This window comes from Stegodyphus dumicola, chromosome 1 (genome assembly GCF_044657685.1).
Source record: "Stegodyphus dumicola isolate Sdum_Otavi_A_Nest chromosome 1, ASM4465768v1".
NCBI lineage: Eukaryota > Metazoa > Arthropoda > Arachnida > Araneae > Eresidae > Stegodyphus > Stegodyphus dumicola.
The window spans coordinates 190,803,561-190,824,664 of record NC_140768.1 but is presented as its reverse complement, the minus strand read 5'-3'; positions in this window follow the sequence as shown (position 1 = coordinate 190,824,664).

Here is a 21,104-nt window from a genome sequence, read left to right as displayed (position 1 = left end):
TTTTGCAGCTATTGCTGAACCATTGTTAAAATTAAAAAGGAAAAAGGCAAGATTCTCGTGGACGGCCGAAGCCAATAGTGCTTTCGAAAAATTAAAAAAAGCATTAACGCAAGCCCCTGTGTTGAAATTTCCTGAAAAGGATGAGAATTTAGAAATTTCAGCGGATGCTTCGGATTATGCGGTAGGAGCGGTACTTTCGCAAAATCAGCAGCCCGTGGCATTTTTTAGCCGAACTTTAAATCAAACACAAAGAAACTATTCCGCGACCGAGAGACAGGCACTTGCAGTTCTGTTAGCAGTGCAAAAGTTCCGAGTCTATTATGGAAAGGCGCCAATAACAGTGTACTCTGATCATGCGGCGGTAACTAGATTGTACCCAGGGAAAACTTATCCCCAAGGTTAATAAGATGGGCACTCAAGCTGCAAGAATATAATCTGGTAATCAAGCATACCCCCGGAAAGGAAAATATCGTAGCAGATGCCCTATCCAGAATTAAAATAGATGAAGAAGGTAATACTGTAAAGGTGGCAATGCTCACAGCATGTACAATAAATTCCCGAGAAACTGTAATAACCGAACTGGGTAAGGATCCTGAGTTTGGAAGCATTTATGAGTATTTAAAGGATCCTGAAAATTTTAGCCACCAAGATATTGTAGCGATAAGAAATAGGGCGGCCCATTACGAACTAATAGATGGTCTATTATTTTATACAAAAACTACGAATTCCAACAACGAATTTCGACCTGTTATCCCAGCTAGTCTTAGATTAAATATCCTTCAGGAGCTCCATGACAGCCCTTTAGCTTCTCATGCTGGTATTCGAAAAACTATCCAACGCGTACGCGAGGCAGTCTATTTTCCTGAACTGCAAAAGTTAACAAGGGCGTATATCCAGTCCTGCCCAACATGTCAAGCAGTTAATTATATTAATTTCCGCCCGGCCGGGTTTCTAAATAGTATTAAATCCGAATTTCCAAATGAAATAATTGGCATCAATTTATTGGGCCCTTTCCCAAAAAGTCAGTTAAATAAAAGTCGCTATCTCCTTGTTATGGTTGATCATTTTAGTAAGTGGACCGAAATTGTTCCCTTAAAACGAGCCTCCGCGAAATTAGTTACTGATTCTATTTTAAATAAATATATTTTAAAATACGGGGCGCCCCTAAAAGTTATATCGGATAATGGTCCTCAATTTGTAAGTAATATATTTGAAGACATGTGCCAAAAACTGGGCATACGTCATTTAAAAATGGTCCCGTATCGGCCGCAATCAAATATAGCGGAACGGGTCAATAGAAATATAGTGAAAATTATCCGTAGTTATGTTAAAAATTTTCATAAAAGCTGGGATAACTATGTCAATGAATTTGCTTTCGCCCTTAGGACCGCAAAACATGATACAACGGGCAAAACTCCTGCTGAGTTATTTCTAGGCAGAAAGATTATAACGCCGTTAGATAAATTATTTTATGTGCAACAAAGAGCCCCAGAATTTAAAATGGGTGATATAGAAAAACTAATTAAAGAAGCAAAAAAGAATACTGAAGTAGCACAGAGAAAACAAAAGCTGTATTATGACTTGAAACGACGGGGAGTAACTTATAAAGTAGGGGATGAAGTATTAAAAATTAAGCATTCACTTTCTTCAGCACCAGAAGATAAAACTGCCAAATTTTTTCCACGATTTGAAGGACCATATGTCATAGAAAAAATAACTCACGCTGTAGTAGTGTTAAAAGCCAGGAATGGTGAAACCTGCTCCGCAAACATTGATCAAATCAAACCCTACTATGATCGTAATAAAATGCAAATATTTACAGATCTTTTGCAGGATCCGGCACGGCAGACACGGCAGGCACAAGCTCCAGAGGTGGAACAACGACAAGTACAAGGGCAAGCCATTAAGAGGCAGGAGCAAGTGAAAAGAAAGTTTCCCCGCGGGAAAATTGAAGGTAACAAGAAAAAGAAGCCGTTCCACCGTCCAGAAAAGAGAGCTCACGAACACCCCCAGAATGAAGAAGGGAGAAGGACGACGTATGCAAAGAGAGCCAGGAGAAATGACGGCAACTATAACCCGGCTCTAAAACGGAAGATCTACTCATCCGACAGGACTCTCCGCAGCAAATGTCGCCGAACTGCGGAAGGGCCACCAGCGGCGGAGGAAAAGTTACAAGGAAAATTTGAACGGCCAGCAACGAGGTCCAAGCAGGAACGCGAAAGAAGTTTACCGGTTCCGCCAAGACCAGCTGCCATCAAACGGCCAAGACCACAGGCAGAGGCGAAAAAGAAGGTATTCAAGTGTGACCGAACTGGAGAAAAAAGAAAGCTTCTAGAGGAAGGCGCTGAAGGGCGAGCCCGCACACGAAGGAGGATAAATCAAACGAGAATCTACACTACCTTCCAGGACTGGGCTCAGAAAAGAATGTCCGAATATCACAAAGATAAGTAAAATTTTATTTTACTTTGCAAACTTAAGTTAATCTTTCATTCTTACTGCAAGTGGCAGATTTCAAGAAGTTTTACCTCATGCGAGGTCTACCTTTATCGCCAAAAGGGCGAGAAATGAGTTGTTACCGATTTTGGTATTATGTTTTTCAATTACTTGCGCGTAAAACTAAAGTTGATGTATAATAGCGATGTGTAAATACTTAAATATTGTAAAAGTTATTGTATAAATTTTATTTAAAACATTCTGGCAAGAAAGAAGTTTTAGTCTGAAAGACATTTTGAAATGTAGTATTTCAATGTAGAAGAATTGGCACTTGCTTTGAAAAGAATAGAAGTTAACAATATACTACTAATGTATGTTTTCAAATGCGTAAAATTAACGGCATGTTAATATGTTCTTATATACAATGTGAACTGTTATTTTAAATGTTAAGAAATACCGTGATATGGTAAAAGTGAAAGTAATGTTAAAATTTTTTTTTATTCGTGTGACTGTAAAAAGACCAAATCATGGTGAATATGTGTTAAAGGTTGAATGAATGTAGTTAGGCTCTCTGACGCTACACTTCAGAGTTAGCCACTTTCAGAATAGTACCTCAGGGTTTAGAGTTGAAGTTAGGGTGTGTTACGAGGTCTTGGTATGTTGAATTTTAACACGTTAGTGTTTTGATTGTAGGAGGGAGTGTTGAACACGTATACATAAACACATTCGTGTTTGGTGTTCTTTTACAACACATGTCAGAGAGCACGGGGAGAGATAATTAAAATAGTCATGAATGAAATAAGAATGTTAAGAGAAACATAAATATGCATGTTACTTGCCATTTCATTGTGTAACATTTCATTAAACTAGTTTTCCTTCCAGATCTCTGGAAGGAACCAGATTTGAATAAAAGCTCCTGTTTAAATGCAGTACAGATGAAAAATTGGCTGTCCATGGAGCTGATATTGTAAAAACAATTTTTTTTTAAATTTCTAGTTTCTAGTGAGAAATGTTTGTAAAAGATTGGCCTCGCGTTAGATTCTAGAGCTAAAAGTTTTCAACAAGGTCGTTTTAGACCTCAGTTTCAAACTAATTAACTCTGGCGGGAAGTATGTAAGGATCTTAAGTTTTACTAACGTTTATTTTATTTTAAATCTTTACTATCACTTCTTATTTTCTACTTCCGGCCAGAATTAAAAGCGTTAACTTATTTATGCAAAATTTGTCTGGCGAACGCCAAGTACTTAAGTTGTGGCTTTTTGCGAAGCGAGAGAGAGGAAGGAGTTAGTCGAAGCAGGCCGCTTACCTTTGAAGTTTTACTCAGTTGCTGGTTGCCTTCCAGGCCAGAGGTTTAATCCTCTTGATAATTTTAAACGTATTGTAGTGTTAACAGTTCTCTGTACTACATACGGCTTCCTGTTAATATAAGGCCAATCTTCCACGTTTATTATTTCAAAGTTAAGTTAGCGTTTAGTTATATTTTTATATTCTTACGTTTAGACCACAAGTAGTGGGTCTTTGTATTCCGAAGTACGGAAATTATTGTAAAGAGAGAAAAATAAAGGGTTTTGTATACCCTTCTTGTGTATCCTGTCTACTTCCCACAGTCATTGAACATAGCTTTAGTAAGCTCTCTGTTCCGAGTCAGGACAGTTCATGTTTCCAAAGCAAGTAAAGAGGAACATTGAACCTGATAGTGGCGCCCAACGAAGAAGAATAACCATGGCCGAGTTTCAAGAAGAACCTGTACTGCCTGTAGAAGCGGCTCAGAATCCAGAAATGCCAGCTGCCGCCCTGGAAGGATTTGGTTACATCGTCCAGACCATGCGCGCTTCGATGAAACCAGAAGCAACATTTAATGGAAACTCACCGGTAACCAGTTTTTTGGAAAAATTGGATGACCACTTCATGCTCTACCCCGTGCACGAATTTCAAAAAGTTATCTTAGCTACCAGCGCTTTGAAGGGTCAAGCGCTTAATTGGTTCAAATGTATAGGCAGAAGTCTCTTGGGTCAAGCAGGAAGTCCCACCTATACTTACGAAAATTTCAAGACTGCCCTACTAAAAGCCTTCCCTGTTGTAAGGGATCGTGCGAAATTAGAAACGGAACTTTTCAGTATATATCAGCAAAGAATCGAAAATCTCTCAAGCTTTATTTTAAGAAAAATTCACGTCTTCAAACTCTTGTATGGAAACCGTCCGGATCCTGAGATAATTCAAGTGATTTTGCCGAGGTTACTGCCCCAAGTGCAACACTTTATTGAATAAAGAAATCCGACTACACTGGAAAAGTTATTTGAGCTAGCAATGCAGTTTGAAAGTAGAAGAACGGCGGACGTCGAAAGAAGACGCCAATATCAACAGCGAAACCAATTTGGTACGCCAAGACTACAGCAAACTCAAGCACATGGCTACGGAGAAAAAGCGAATCAGTGGGCAAGGAAACCCGAGCATTCAAAAACAGCCGGCGAACGTCGACAGTTCAATAGCAACCCAGGAAAAAAGTCTCAAGGCCAGTGGAGAAAGAAGGAAAGCACCGAAAGGAAAAATAATTTAAACTAAAACGGATTTCTGCTGACGAGAGGGTGCGGAAATCTGAAGGCCACGAAAACCCCTCTTCCTTCAAGTTAAATACAGTAATGGTGAAAAATTTGACTCTTCCGAAGATTGAAGTGTTGGAGAATAATATCCCAACCACCGCACTCCTGGATACAGGCGCGCAGTGTTCCTGTGTGGCAGAAGATTTTTTTAGGAAGTATTTTCGTAAATATCGTATATATAATTCGGATAATACGACAGTGTTAGCTGCGCAAGGAGAAAGATGTAAGTGTATAGGTAAATTACCGCTGTATGTCCGTATCAAGGACGAACAAGTAAAGGTTATGTTTTTCATAGTAAAGAATCTGCAAGCACATATTATCTTAGGAATGGATTTTCTTTCAGAGGCACAAGCAACGCTAGATTTTAATGAAGCGTCCCCTAAGCTGACAATGAAAACAGTTCGAAAAGAAAAGGCTGAACCGCCGATGTTAAACCTTGACCACCTGCCTAATGAAGAGCAACGAAGAATCCGACAAGTGGTAAGTGAATTTGCTTCGTTATTTAGTGATATTTCAGGATTTACTCAGGTTACTAACCATAGTATTGACACCGGAGATTCAATGCCAGTTCGCCACAAAGCATACCGGTATGATAAGAATAAGGAAAAAATTATAGAATGGCATATCACCGATATGCTACATAAAAAGATCATAACGCCCATCTCAAGTAGTTATGCTAGCCCGGTGGTTTTATGTAAGAAAAATAATGACTATCCATTGACACATCCAAAAAGGTGGAGATTCGCAATTGACTACCGTAAATTAAATTCCATAACGAAATATCCGGTATATCCGTTACCTATTATTGAAGAAATTCTAAGGAACATAACATCCACCAAATATATGGCGACTTTAGACTTAACGACTGGTTATTTTCAAATAGGGGTTAGGCCTGAGGACGTGCCTAAGACTGCTTTTATAACCAAGTCTGGCACTTATGCATTTCTGCGTATGCCGTTTGGCCTTTCAGGGGCACCGGCAACATTTCAGCGATGTATGGACATTGTGTTAAGGCCTGTCCTTGGAAGTCCACATTTATCTATTTAGACGATATCATTATTACTAGTGATAATCTCGACCAACATGTACAGGATTTAAGACAGGTGTTTTCTTTATTAAATGAGGCCGGTCTAAAAGTTAATGTCGAAAAGTGCAAATTCGCAGCCCTGAATTAAAATATTTAGGTTACAAAATATCTCAGAAAGGAATCGAGACAGACGAATCAAAAATAATCGCTGTACAAAAGTATCCGACTCCAAACACGGCGAAGAAGCTCTCTTCTTTTCTAGGACTTTGTTCATATTATAGGTCCTGTATAAAAGATTTTGCAGCTATTGCTGAACCATTGTTAAAATTAAAAAGGAAAAAGGCAAGATTCTCGTGGACGGCCGAAGCCAATAGTGCTTTCGAAAAATTAAAAAAAGCATTAACGCAAGCCCCTGTGTTGAAATTTCCTGAAAAGGATGAGAATTTAGAAATTTCAGCGGATGCTTCGGATTATGCGGTAGGAGCGGTACTTTCGCAAAATCAGCAGCCCGTGGCATTTTTTAGCCGAACTTTAAATCAAACACAAAGAAACTATTCCGCGACCGAGAGACAGGCACTTGCAGTTCTGTTAGCAGTGCAAAAGTTCCGAGTCTATTATGGAAAGGCGCCAATAACAGTGTACTCTGATCATGCGGCGGTAACTAGATTGTACCCAGGGAAAACTTATCCCCAAGGTTAATAAGATGGGCACTCAAGCTGCAAGAATATAATCTGGTAATCAAGCATACCCCCGGAAAGGAAAATATCGTAGCAGATGCCCTATCCAGAATTAAAATAGATGAAGAAGGTAATACTGTAAAGGTGGCAATGCTCACAGCATGTACAATAAATTCCCGAGAAACTGTAATAACCGAACTGGGTAAGGATCCTGAGTTTGGAAGCATTTATGAGTATTTAAAGGATCCTGAAAATTTTAGCCACCAAGATATTGTAGCGATAAGAAATAGGGCGGCCCATTACGAACTAATAGATGGTCTATTATTTTATACAAAAACTACGAATTCCAACAACGAATTTCGACCTGTTATCCCAGCTAGTCTTAGATTAAATATCCTTCAGGAGCTCCATGACAGCCCTTTAGCTTCTCATGCTGGTATTCGAAAAACTATCCAACGCGTACGCGAGGCAGTCTATTTTCCTGAACTGCAAAAGTTAACAAGGGCGTATATCCAGTCCTGCCCAACATGTCAAGCAGTTAATTATATTAATTTCCGCCCGGCCGGGTTTCTAAATAGTATTAAATCCGAATTTCCAAATGAAATAATTGGCATCAATTTATTGGGCCCTTTCCCAAAAAGTCAGTTAAATAAAAGTCGCTATCTCCTTGTTATGGTTGATCATTTTAGTAAGTGGACCGAAATTGTTCCCTTAAAACGAGCCTCCGCGAAATTAGTTACTGATTCTATTTTAAATAAATATATTTTAAAATACGGGGCGCCCCTAAAAGTTATATCGGATAATGGTCCTCAATTTGTAAGTAATATATTTGAAGACATGTGCCAAAAACTGGGCATACGTCATTTAAAAATGGTCCCGTATCGGCCGCAATCAAATATAGCGGAACGGGTCAATAGAAATATAGTGAAAATTATCCGTAGTTATGTTAAAAATTTTCATAAAAGCTGGGATAACTATGTCAATGAATTTGCTTTCGCCCTTAGGACCGCAAAACATGATACAACGGGCAAAACTCCTGCTGAGTTATTTCTAGGCAGAAAGATTATAACGCCGTTAGATAAATTATTTTATGTGCAACAAAGAGCCCCAGAATTTAAAATGGGTGATATAGAAAAACTAATTAAAGAAGCAAAAAAGAATACTGAAGTAGCACAGAGAAAACAAAAGCTGTATTATGACTTGAAACGACGGGGAGTAACTTATAAAGTAGGGGATGAAGTATTAAAAATTAAGCATTCACTTTCTTCAGCACCAGAAGATAAAACTGCCAAATTTTTTCCACGATTTGAAGGACCATATGTCATAGAAAAAATAACTCACGCTGTAGTAGTGTTAAAAGCCAGGAATGGTGAAACCTGCTCCGCAAACATTGATCAAATCAAACCCTACTATGATCGTAATAAAATGCAAATATTTACAGATCTTTTGCAGGATCCGGCACGGCAGACACGGCAGGCACAAGCTCCAGAGGTGGAACAACGACAAGTACAAGGGCAAGCCATTAAGAGGCAGGAGCAAGTGAAAAGAAAGTTTCCCCGCGGGAAAATTGAAGGTAACAAGAAAAAGAAGCCGTTCCACCGTCCAGAAAAGAGAGCTCACGAACACCCCCAGAATGAAGAAGGGAGAAGGACGACGTATGCAAAGAGAGCCAGGAGAAATGACGGCAACTATAACCCGGCTCTAAAACGGAAGATCTACTCATCCGACAGGACTCTCCGCAGCAAATGTCGCCGAACTGCGGAAGGGCCACCAGCGGCGGAGGAAAAGTTACAAGGAAAATTTGAACGGCCAGCAACGAGGTCCAAGCAGGAACGCGAAAGAAGTTTACCGGTTCCGCCAAGACCAGCTGCCATCAAACGGCCAAGACCACAGGCAGAGGCGAAAAAGAAGGTATTCAAGTGTGACCGAACTGGAGAAAAAAGAAAGCTTCTAGAGGAAGGCGCTGAAGGGCGAGCCCGCACACGAAGGAGGATAAATCAAACGAGAATCTACACTACCTTCCAGGACTGGGCTCAGAAAAGAATGTCCGAATATCACAAAGATAAGTAAAATTTTATTTTACTTTGCAAACTTAAGTTAATCTTTCATTCTTACTGCAAGTGGCAGATTTCAAGAAGTTTTACCTCATGCGAGGTCTACCTTTATCGCCAAAAGGGCGAGAAATGAGTTGTTACCGATTTTGGTATTATGTTTTTCAATTACTTGCGCGTAAAACTAAAGTTGATGTATAATAGCGATGTGTAAATACTTAAATATTGTAAAAGTTATTGTATAAATTTTATTTAAAACATTCTGGCAAGAAAGAAGTTTTAGTCTGAAAGACATTTTGAAATGTAGTATTTCAATGTAGAAGAATTGGCACTTGCTTTGAAAAGAATAGAAGTTAACAATATACTACTAATGTATGTTTTCAAATGCGTAAAATTAACGGCATGTTAATATGTTCTTATATACAATGTGAACTGTTATTTTAAATGTTAAGAAATACCGTGATATGGTAAAAGTGAAAGTAATGTTAAAATTTTTTTTTATTCGTGTGACTGTAAAAAGACCAAATCATGGTGAATATGTGTTAAAGGTTGAATGAATGTAGTTAGGCTCTCTGACGCTACACTTCAGAGTTAGCCACTTTCAGAATAGTACCTCAGGGTTTAGAGTTGAAGTTAGGGTGTGTTACGAGGTCTTGGTATGTTGAATTTTAACACGTTAGTGTTTTGATTGTAGGAGGGAGTGTTGAACACGTATACATAAACACATTCGTGTTTGGTGTTCTTTTACAACACATGTCAGAGAGCACGGGGAGAGATAATTAAAATAGTCATGAATGAAATAAGAATGTTAAGAGAAATATAAATATGCATGTTACTTGCCATTTCATTGTGTAACATTTCATTAAACTAGTTTTCCTTCCAGATCTCTGGAAGGAACCAGATTTGAATAAAAGCTCCTGTTTAAATGCAGTACAGATGAAAAATTGGCTGTCCATGGAGCTGATATTGTAAAAACAATTTTTTTTTTAAATTTCTAGTTTCTAGTGAGAAATGTTTGTAAAAGATTGGCCTCGCGTTAGATTCTAGAGCTAAAAGTTTTCAACAAGGTCGTTTTAGACCTCAGTTTCAAACTAATTAACTCTGGCGGGAAGTATGTAAGGATCTTAAGTTTTACTAACGTTTATTTTATTTTAAATCTTTACTATCACTTCTTATTTTCTACTTCCGGCCAGAATTAAAAGCGTTAACTTATTTATGCAAAATTTGTCTGGCGAACGCCAAGTACTTAAGTTGTGGCTTTTTGCGAAGCGAGAGAGAGGAAGGAGTTAGTCGAAGCAGGCCGCTTACCTTTGAAGTTTTACTCAGTTGCTGGTTGCCTTCCAGGCCAGAGGTTTAATCCTCTTGCTAATTTTAAACGTATTGTAGTGTTAACAGTTCTCTGTACTACATACGGCTTCCTGTTAATATAAGGCCAATCTTCCACGTTTATTATTTCAAAGTTAAGTTAGCGTTTAGTTATATTTTTATATTCTTACGTTTGGACCACAAGTAGTGGGTCTTTGTATTCCGAAGTACGGAAATTATTGTAAAGAGAGAAAAATAAAGGGTTTTGTATACCCTTCTTGTGTATCCTGTCTACTTCCCACAGTCATTGAACATAGCTTTAGCAAGCTCTCTGTTCCGAGTCAGGTCCTTGCATGTTCCCAAAGAAAGTAAGACGGAACATTGAACCTGATACGTCTACTTAGTGGCAAATATTAGTAATTTGCTTGCTAAAGCAGAAACTGTTCACCACTCTCGTTTTAATTCCATCTCATTGATTTATGGCATGAAATAGTTATAAAAGCCAGGAAAAGAAAGGGATGAGTTAAAAAAGTCAACAACTTTCACTCATCAGGCTTTGTACAGACTTTGAATGTGAAAGTGCCCCTTTTTGTCTGCAAAAGAGATAACAGAAGGTGGGTGTATTTAGGTACTTAAAATTTATATCACTCGTCCAGTATATATCGCCTTAGCAAGATTCAAATGATTTCCTCCATTCACAGCATTAAAGTTTTGAGACAATCTAATATGCATTTTAATGATTTGCATTATTAAGTGTTTCAAAATGCATTGTTAATTCTTTATAAATATCATTAATAATTGCGTAAATACTTTTAAAACTGATGGTCCGATAGAAGTTGACGAACACTGAAAGTCAATCCGTAGGTCACAGAATGAATTTATATAAAAATTAACTGAAAGGTACCAGTGTCCGTCAAAGCAGCTGGTCACTGGCAACTTAAAATTAAATCACATTGAAAGATTCCACACTCTTAAGAGTGGTTACAGTGTAAATTCCATTCTTAAAATGGTTTAGCAAGTCTAAAGTGTCTAAGGTTATATTAAACACTTCCCCGTGCAATGGAAGGGGAAGCTTTTAAGGGAAAGCTACGCTGGAGAGGCAACCATCAAACCCATGAGAGTCTCAAGTGTAGGATAGGGCAATGCTGTTGTTGATGCACTTGCCAGAGCAGTAGTTGAACATTTGGTAGTATAACTAGTATAATGTGACAATTTTTCTTCATATATAACATCAAAAACTTTTTTTTAACATAACAAGTTTTTAACATTAAAAACATAACTTCAAAATTCTTTTAACATAATTTCAAGGCTGTTTAGAAGAACTAATGTCACAATACTGCGTATCGCTTATTACGGAGGGAAAAAAAAAAAATCAGTTTTTAAAACTTAGCACAAGCGAATGTTTTTTCTTCTTCCCTCTTCTAACTAAATTTTCCTTATTCTATAAAAATTCGGCCCTTCTTTTTTTACAAAAGTTTTTATTTCTACAAAATGCCAGTGGCGATGTGATAACCTGTAACTCTGGCTTTGTTTCCCACTTTATAAAGAAGAAAAACGTCAAAATTTGCAAAATTAATTTGCCGGTGTCACCTACTAAATCTTTCTTCTTTCGTAATGCTCCGTGGGTAGACGGGTAAAAAACGCTTACTTCTGCGAAAATGATACCAGATTTTCGTAGTATTTCCGGCCACAGCTGGAGAACCATTCTCTGCAAGGTTTCATTTGCCTTCTCGCTTCTCAAAGAACTCCCGCCGGTTCTTTTGGTCCGAACTCGTTACCCCCTGGGGATCCGACCGCCAAACCATTTCACATCTGACTCCTGGCCCCAGCTTAATGTTGCTTAGCAATGAGCCGATTCCAGTGTATACGTAAAAGTTATGCCGTATACAAGTAAGGAAGTTGAGTGGCCTCTTTAAGTTTGGTGCAAAAAGAAAAAAAAAGAAATCATAGAATTAATTTGTTTGCTGATGTCGAATGTCGAGAAAAGAAAAGCCTGTGAGAAGGTGTTTGTTTCGTTCTCAAAAAGAACTTTATCTTGAAATTATTTTATAAAGTCGAGAAGAATATCAAATTTTACGAAATCGAAACATTGCTTAAGCACTGGGATTCTCGATGTTAGATTTATCTTAATGTACTCACTTTCTGCCACCTTTATAAGCATCAATTATCATACATCCACTTCGTGTGATCTATAATATTTTTAACTGGTATTTTTTTGCTAGCATCTGAATTAAAATTCTAACTACTAAAGAATGTTTCTAAACCAATATGTTAATTACCTTAGCACAAAATAATCTTTTGCAAACGGCCTAAAAATGAGTATTTAAATTTGTTTCATAGAGAAAGATTTCTCATAGATTTAAAATTAAAATTCACTTGTACTGAAATCAAAATTTTATTTAAAAAGACACAGCCATAAAACTCTCGAAAGCTATCTATGCGACAGTCTACCAAGTGCACAGAATTTAACTGAGATGGCTCTTATCTAGTGCCAACTCTCCTACGCAAGCGAGCAATAGCGAAATTTTTCATCCCTCATCTTAATATACGAAAGGTGAACAAAACAAAGACAAAACCCTGAACTGCTTTTCCTTTTTGCTCTTTCTAAGAACTTGAATTCCCAAGAATACGGTTGCTACAAAAAAGTCTCTACAAATGGGACATTAGATTGGGACTACAAGCCTCTGTTTTCGTTTTTTAGATATTGTGAAAATTGTGCATACAAAAAAAATCATGCTGTAAAGAATTTCTTTTACCCTCATATTACAGTTTTAAAATACTTTAAAGAATAAGAGCTAAATCTTGTTTATGCTTCACAGAAAATCAAAAATTTCCAAGCTGTAGCTTTTGGCTGCTGATATACAGAGTGCCAACAAGTCCAGTACGAACCTTTTAACTGCCGAATGGCTGCAGCTATAGTCATAAAAAATGTGGTTAGGTAGTAAAATGGCTAGGCGCTACCAGATGAGATAGCTTATAGCGCCACCTGATGGAAAATGGCGGAGTTAACATTAATTTCTCGAAAACAGCTCGAGATAGGAGTGGAATGTGTCGAAATTAAGAAGGCATAAAGCATCATTGATTTAGTACGAAAAGATACATCATGGACATGAAGGCTAAGAACAGAACGTTTGAAACACGCATTTGTTTGTTCATGATTTTCTACACTGTGACGTGACGAAACTATCTCAGAAAGAAGAAAGCAACTAGTTATCACAAGATACCTTTATTTTCGATTTTCGAATATCTTCCGTCAGCTAAAATACACATCTGGGCCTTTGTTAGAACTTCACGTTGTTCACGCTGTAGCATAGCTGATGACACGTTTGCACAAGCATCTGTAATATGTCGCTGAAGGCCTTGCAATGTTTGCGGAGGAGTCGCATACATCTGCTAGTTGAGGTATCCACACAGGAAAAGGTTCTTTGGAGTCAGATCAGGTGAAAGTGAAGGCACGCTTCTATACCACCATACCCGATTATTCAATATCCGAATTCCTCCATCAGGAACTGCTTCGCCGCTGATGTCGTGAGCCGTCTTGTTGGAACCATCCATTCCGGAATTCAAGCAACGGCAGGTTCTCAACAAAATCGGGTATTACGTCTTGCAGAATATCGTGCGGCTGTTAAGATTCCCTTAAATACTGGGCCGATTACTTTGTTATTGTAAATTCTACACCAAGCATTAATCGAAAACCTTATTTGATGTCGAACGTCAGCAGAACATTTTTCCAGCGCACAGTAATGGGTGTTTTTACTGCTATAAATTTCATTCCACGAAAAACATTCCTTATCTGCCCACATTACATCTGCCAAGAATGCTGGCTGGACCTCTAACTGGTTGACGAAATTGCACAATGCAAAACATCTCTTAAGCATCCCCATCCAGTAATGCCTGATTAGGTGTTCGCTGCATGGAGGTAGGAACTAAGATGGAATGGCCCTAAACAGGTTTCTCCCGTACCCAGCTCTGAAGCACTGGCGATCCCTACGTGGTGACCAAAACATTGGGTCATTTACCATTAAGGTTCAATGGTTTTTGACGCGATCGGATGTAAATATTTTGTAATTACGTCGTAAATATACATATAAATGTATATATTTTCTTTTTTTACAACACTTCAGAGTCCTAAGTATATGAAAACAACATATTTTTAAACAACATTTCATTCTGAACGGAATTAAATGCTATAATTTTCACAGAACAGTTTTCTCAGAATGGTTTAATTTGAATGAAATATTTTCACAAGTTTTCGTTAATTACATTAGAAAAAAAATTTAAGGTAATTCGATTTTTTTCGGTTAACGTACAAAAATGAAGATCAAAGTTTATTGTATTATTAATATTAAAATTATGCATTATTTCTTTTCTATTTATAGAGCTTCTTCCTAAAATACCTTCTTTAATATGACATGATTTTTTGGCTTCTAAGGCATCTTTTAAATCGAAAAAATTCATAATTAATGCTCTATTCGTTTCATTTTAAATTAGAGAATTATTAGAAATTAGCGAAATAATAGTACTTAACTTTCTCTGAACATTTCTGAAAGGGAATAAAATAAGGATTTTATTTTTAATTAACCCAAATCGGTAAAACGTGTAAGCCCAAAGTGATTATTTTTCAGATATATAAAATTAAAACGATGAGTTTAAAATGAGCCTCTCCTCTAAAAAATTTTAAAAGGTACATGTTACAATAATATATGGATGGGAAAAAAATTATTTTATTTAAAATATTTCGGCATTTGGAACATAAAATAAAAGTAGCGAATACTCTATCAAGGGTATCGAAAGACGTATGCAATTTTAAAGGTACCGTAAGGTATTTTTCATTCTTTAAGCATAATATTTTTGTTAAAATCTATATTTTTGTAGTTCAACAGCTTAGAATTTTATAAAACAAATTCATAATCAAAATCGCTGTTGTTAGTTATCGAAAAATAACCAAGATGTGATTTTTGCGTAAATGTCACTATACAAATCCCTCACACTATGAATGTTTCTTTCATGTGAAAGTGTCCCTTTTTCGATTTGTATGGAACTGTCGTATGTCGAAATACTATCAGAACACTGTCAAGCGAGCTTCTGAATGTAAACAAAGAACACCCCATCTGGTGACCGAAGCTTCGAAGCAGTGCTTCACTTCTAGTGCCGGTTGGCCACTCCTTCCTTTCTCCTTCCTTCATGGTTCTCTGGTATGGATGAGCACCTAATTCGCTTAGGATCTTCCAAACGCAACTTTTTGGGAGGCCACAGTGTTTACTTATCTCTTTTATGCTGTTGTCCGGATATATCTTCCGGTTGTACTTTCTTCTCTGCCTTAGTTAGTCCGCCAGATCGAAGTCAGCTAGCCATGCAGTTTGTCTTTCTTAAATGTTCTTTAAACGTTTGTTTAAAGGTTGCTGGCCTGCAGGAAAAAATTTCCAACACAACAGCGCTGACGATCGTGCCTTGAGCCTACATTCATAGCACAGTAAAACTATTTTACAATAATCATTTTTTGAAAACGGCTCCATGACCATTAGCTGCAAAGTACAACTCTCGGAGGAAATATCTCTTTTATAGCTGTGAACAGGTGTGACGTTTCGTAATGCACAAATTTCGCACACCAAGCTCAAATTGCATTGAGTTGATGCGTTCTGCGACACGATTGTGTGCCATCTGGATATTGTTTACTCTGTTTGTAAAGACAATCACACATGGACGCACCCCCTTTCCCCGGGCTCGATTGTGAATTACAAGCGATACCATTATGCCACGGTGCGGGCTTGTTTTTCTTCTGAAAGATAATCTTTTTTCGTGTTTCGTTCAAATTTCGTGACGTCAACAGTTTCAGGAACTGCAAAAAAACAAAAGTGCGTTTTTAACGTTTTGTTTTAAGCATTCATGCCCAAGAGGTTTCTTTTCGTATTAAATCAATGATGCTCTACAACTTTATAATTCACTTTTTCCTTCTATCCCGTACCAGTTCGGAGATAAGAACGCTAACTCCGCATTTTTCCACCAAGTGGTACTGTAAATGGTCTCATCTAATAGCGCATAACCACTTTATTAGTCTTAGACACACTTTTATAACTACAGCTGCAACAACTAGAACAATAATCAGTTTGGCAGTTAAACGGGTGCACTTTACACAGTATCCTGTGTATGTATATCAATTTAAAAATCATTAAACTGATAGATGAATGACATACACAAAACTGACTTAATTTGAAAAATTCTCTTTATTATTTCTAAAAATTCGGTTTGTTAAGTGATTCTAAATCATACCAATGTTATTGTAACGTATGTCTTATTTAACTTTCTTGCAAACTCTATATTTTAGCATTTGAAACATTTAAATACTTATTTTGCTTTTAAGTATTCTAATCTATATACTCTGACATGCATTTAATTTATAATGCACATTTAATTAGTAATAATTGATAATATTGTGCATCTTCAGCATTTTCATAATTAATAAAAATTTTCTTACTCGCTTTATATTCATATCTAGGGATTTTTAATTTCCTCTTGATCCATTTCTTTTTAAACCCACGTCATATATTTTTATTGCATACATTATTGTACAGTGAGTAGTAACCGCAGGTACTCAGCCGACGGAAGTGACGTCACAGAAAAGGGGCGTGGCCTCCGTCATCTTGAATCACGTGGCAACCGGAAGTGACGCAGATGGAAGGAATGACGTAGACGGAATGACATCATCAAGTTTCGTTTTGATTCTGTGGCAACGATCTTTTCAAAGTTTTTATTTTTTGTGGCAACGACACTATTTTTTTAGGTTTTTGTGGCAACGAACACTTGAACCACGTGTTTGGAATGACATCTCTTTTAATTTATTATTTTTAATTATTTGACACGTGATTAATATTAGTTTGATATTTGATTAATATTAATACCATTTTGTATGTCATTAATTTTACTTATTTACTCTTTTTAATAAGTATCTTAATTATTTAGTACGTCATTATTTATTTATTTACTTTTGATTGATTTCATTATATTTTAATGTTTTTAATGAATTTTAAAGATAACTCCACGAGCGGGATTCGAACCGCCACCTTTAGTATGGTAGGCGATTGCCCAAACCACTATGCCAGCGAGGCCTTTGAAGCAATGTCAGATTATCGCGTTGAGTAGAAAAACAACCATGACGTCACGAAGCTGGGGGAAACAGGCAAACGTCATCTTTTTCACGTTGCAGCCTGTCGAAACCGCTTCACGCTTTCTGTATCCGCCGTGGCGAACGTGTACAATCTTAACAACCAATCAGCATTCCGCTAACAATATCTATCTTATTTCAGCCAATCAGCGTTTCTCTTTCATTGTATATTGCCTATAAATTCGCTCGCTTTCACGATTTCATCATTTCAGCACTGAGTTAATCAAAATTATTCACTCGTTTCTTTCAAACAGAACATTCAGTATTCACATTGATGATAGCACCTCAGATAAGAAGCAAGTACAGGCCGGGGTCCCTCAAGGATCTATTTTAGGGCCCGTGCTCTATTTATTCTACGTGGCAGATCTACCTGCAGAACATCTAGATCCAAATTTTTTCATGGGCTGCTACGCAGACGACACAGCTTTTGCCGTCAAGTCTGGGTCGCCAAATTTTGCGATTAAGAAACTTCAAAAATTTATGCCGAAACTTGAAACCTGGTGTGCCAATTGGAAAATTGCAATTAATGCAGATAAATCTAAACTTATGATTTTTAAAAAGAACAAAATGAATCACCCATTAACTGCACAACTGTTGTTATTTGATACTGTTGTACCAGTTGTAAAAACTGCTACTTACTTAGGTTTAAAATATAGTGCTAATTTCCTTTGGAAAGAGCATGTAAAATGTGTCAGAGGTAAGACTATTGGAGTAATTCAAAGTCTCAAGCCGCTCCTGTCTGCGACCTCCAAATTAGACATCAAGAGGAAGAGACATACTATTTATAACTCCATTATACGTTCTATTTTTGCGTACGCTTCTCCGGCCTGGGCAACAGTTCAGAAAAAGGAGTTGAACAAGCTACAAATTATTCAAAATAAAGTACTTAGAATGATAACGAATGCTCACTACTATGTCTCAAATCAAACCCTGCACAATGATCTGAAAATGGAATCTGTAGAAACATATCTACACAAAGCAAATGATAAATTCTTCAATAAAGCACAAGAATGCAACCATATGACTGATTTAAATGTATTAGATTATGTTATTCTCGAAGAAGATGCTGCACTTAGACCGCTCGCGGCCCACCTCGCCAGTGACTTAAATTTTCCCACATAAAATTATCATGATGGGAATGCACAGTGCCTGTTTATATTGTATATAGTGTATAGTGTATTTTATTTTATTTTATTTCTCACTTATTATTTTGTATGCTTAGTTTGTATGTTCTTTTCACTTGTTTTTATATTATAATGTATGCTTATGTTTAATTGTTATGATTTTATTAATTCAGATATCATGATTGAATCTATTGGATTATGTCTGTGACTTCTTTTACGATACAACGCAAACATATCATACAGACCCTCACGGCTCCTGCTTTGCAAATTTTCTTGATGCGCGCGCCACTCTTTGGCCTTGCGACTCATGGTCGCCCCCTGTTGCCACCTTTGACCTCCTTGAAACTTGTCATGAAAAATTCAAAGTCTTGCGCCCTTCGGGCTTAATTTTCAAGAGCCGGATAAGTTGCGCAGCTGCGCGACACTTCGGCAATAACCGTGCAGACTAGACTAGACTAGATTTCATCATTTCTACTCTGATTCTTGCTGAGTGAATGTCCTTTTGACTCTGCCATTTTCCTGCGCCATTTCGTTTTCTTGTACACGATGTCTGCTAAACGATCAGATGACGATGTAAGTTTTTACACGTATTTTTAATGCACTTTTTATTTAACGTATTTTATTACTATTTGAATGTATTTTAAACGTATTTTATTTTATTTTGATAGTTAATCGATGAAGTGGATCAGATTTTTCTGGAAAATCCTATGGATCTACCCTTGTATTATCAAGTGGGTTCCGGATTTGAGGTAAACTTTCGTTTCGTTATGATTCGATTAGAATATTTTTTCTAGTACTAGAAATGAATGTATTTATTTTTTATTTATTTACTTATTTTTAGACTTCTCCTTCATCAGCTCGTGGGCCTGTATACATAGCCGGCTCCGATGAACGTTCGGTATATATTTTTCTTTTTTACACGATTTATTGAAATAATGTATTTTTGAAAATGTTTGATTCTTAATGAAAACTTATTTTTATGTTTCAGATCGATGAGGCAATTGTTCTTACGGAAAAGTCTCGTCGTCGCAATCATAAATATCAAGCCGAGGAGATTACCTTCCACGCTTGTGTGGACATCGAAAGACTGCATCAAGGTGTGCAAGGCATCCCGGTGGTCCGAATTCCTGACACCGTCCGGGAATTATTTGAACAACTCATTCGCCGTACAGCAGCTGATTTAAATCCATCGGATCTTATCCGATTTTGTATCCAAGCAGAAGGCTTGGACAAGCCTATCAGCACATCGTTGATGACTGTTTCGACTTTGACGGTCGAAAAGATTTTGGCTGCCGTCATGAAAGTGCTGCTGTCCAAAGACAAGATCGAAATGGATACGGGATTCTCAGTGGACGTAATTACTATCAGACGACCTGTAGGTGCCGGACGAAACAGGAGAGTGGTGAATATCTCCATGGACAGACTGAACAAAAAATCCATACTGTCTATTCCCAATGACGACGAAGGACTATGCTGTGCTAAAGCGATTCTTTATGCTTTGGCCCATTTACATATGGATACGACTGCCATCAAAGCCATGCAAAAGCGTTGTCGGCCAGCCCTCGTGAAACGTGCAAAGGAGATTCATATGGCTGCGAATGTGCCTCTAGGCCCCTGCACGTTTGCGGAAATCACCACTTGGATGTGCAGATTGTCGTCTTTTTTTCGGAAAACTTGAACCGAGTAAGTCAATATTTTCATCTCAAGATATTTCTGTTTTTATTAGATTAACTTTATGCATGTATGTAGTTCGTTTCCACGTTAAAAAAATATAACTTGAAAATAAATACATGGTGAATTTTCTAGATTGTGTTAAATTTTTTTTAGATTATTTTTATGTATGAAATTTATTTAGATGCTAAAAACATAACTTGAAAAAATTTTAGATTAATTTTACATTTAAGATAAAATTTATATTTTATGCATGCATTTCTTTAGACGCTAAAAATATGTCTTACAAAAATGCATGGGGAATTTTTGAATTACTCTAAATTTTAAGATTATATTTTATGCATGAATGTGTGCAGTTCGCTTTGATGTTAAAAAATATACCTTATAAAAATTGAATGCATAGTGAGATTTTAGTTTACTTTAAATTGCTAGATTAATTTTATATTTTATGTATGCAATTTGTTTAAACTTGTAAAAATTTTAAATTTTTATATTAGCTTTAACTTTTATGTATGTAATTCATTTCGATGCTATAAATGCACAGAGAATTTTTAGATGACTAACTTTATATATGCGGTTTGCTTCGATGTTAAAAATGTGACTTGTAAAATCACGTGGTGAAATTGTTAGATTAACTTTATATTTTGTGCATGTAAGCAATTAGCTTTGACGTTAAAAAAAAAAAAAAAGATAACTTGTAAAAACGCATGGTTTAATTTTTAGATTCTTTTGTATTTTATGCATGAATGGTCTTTCTTTAGACGTTAAAAATATATCTTACAAAAATGCCTAGTGAATTTTTAGACTACTTCAACCTTTAAGATTATATTTTATGCATATTCACGCATAAAATGCATGCATGTAGGAAATTTGTTTAGATATTCAAAATTTAGGATGTGTAAAATCGAAAGTTTAAGATTATTCGATTTAGGGAAAAGTTCTTCTGTTTAGATGTTAAAAATATCACTTGTGAAAATTTTTACTTTTAGGTTACATTAACTTGTTTAGATTATTTTTATATGCAATTCGTTTTGATGTTAAAATTAAATGCACA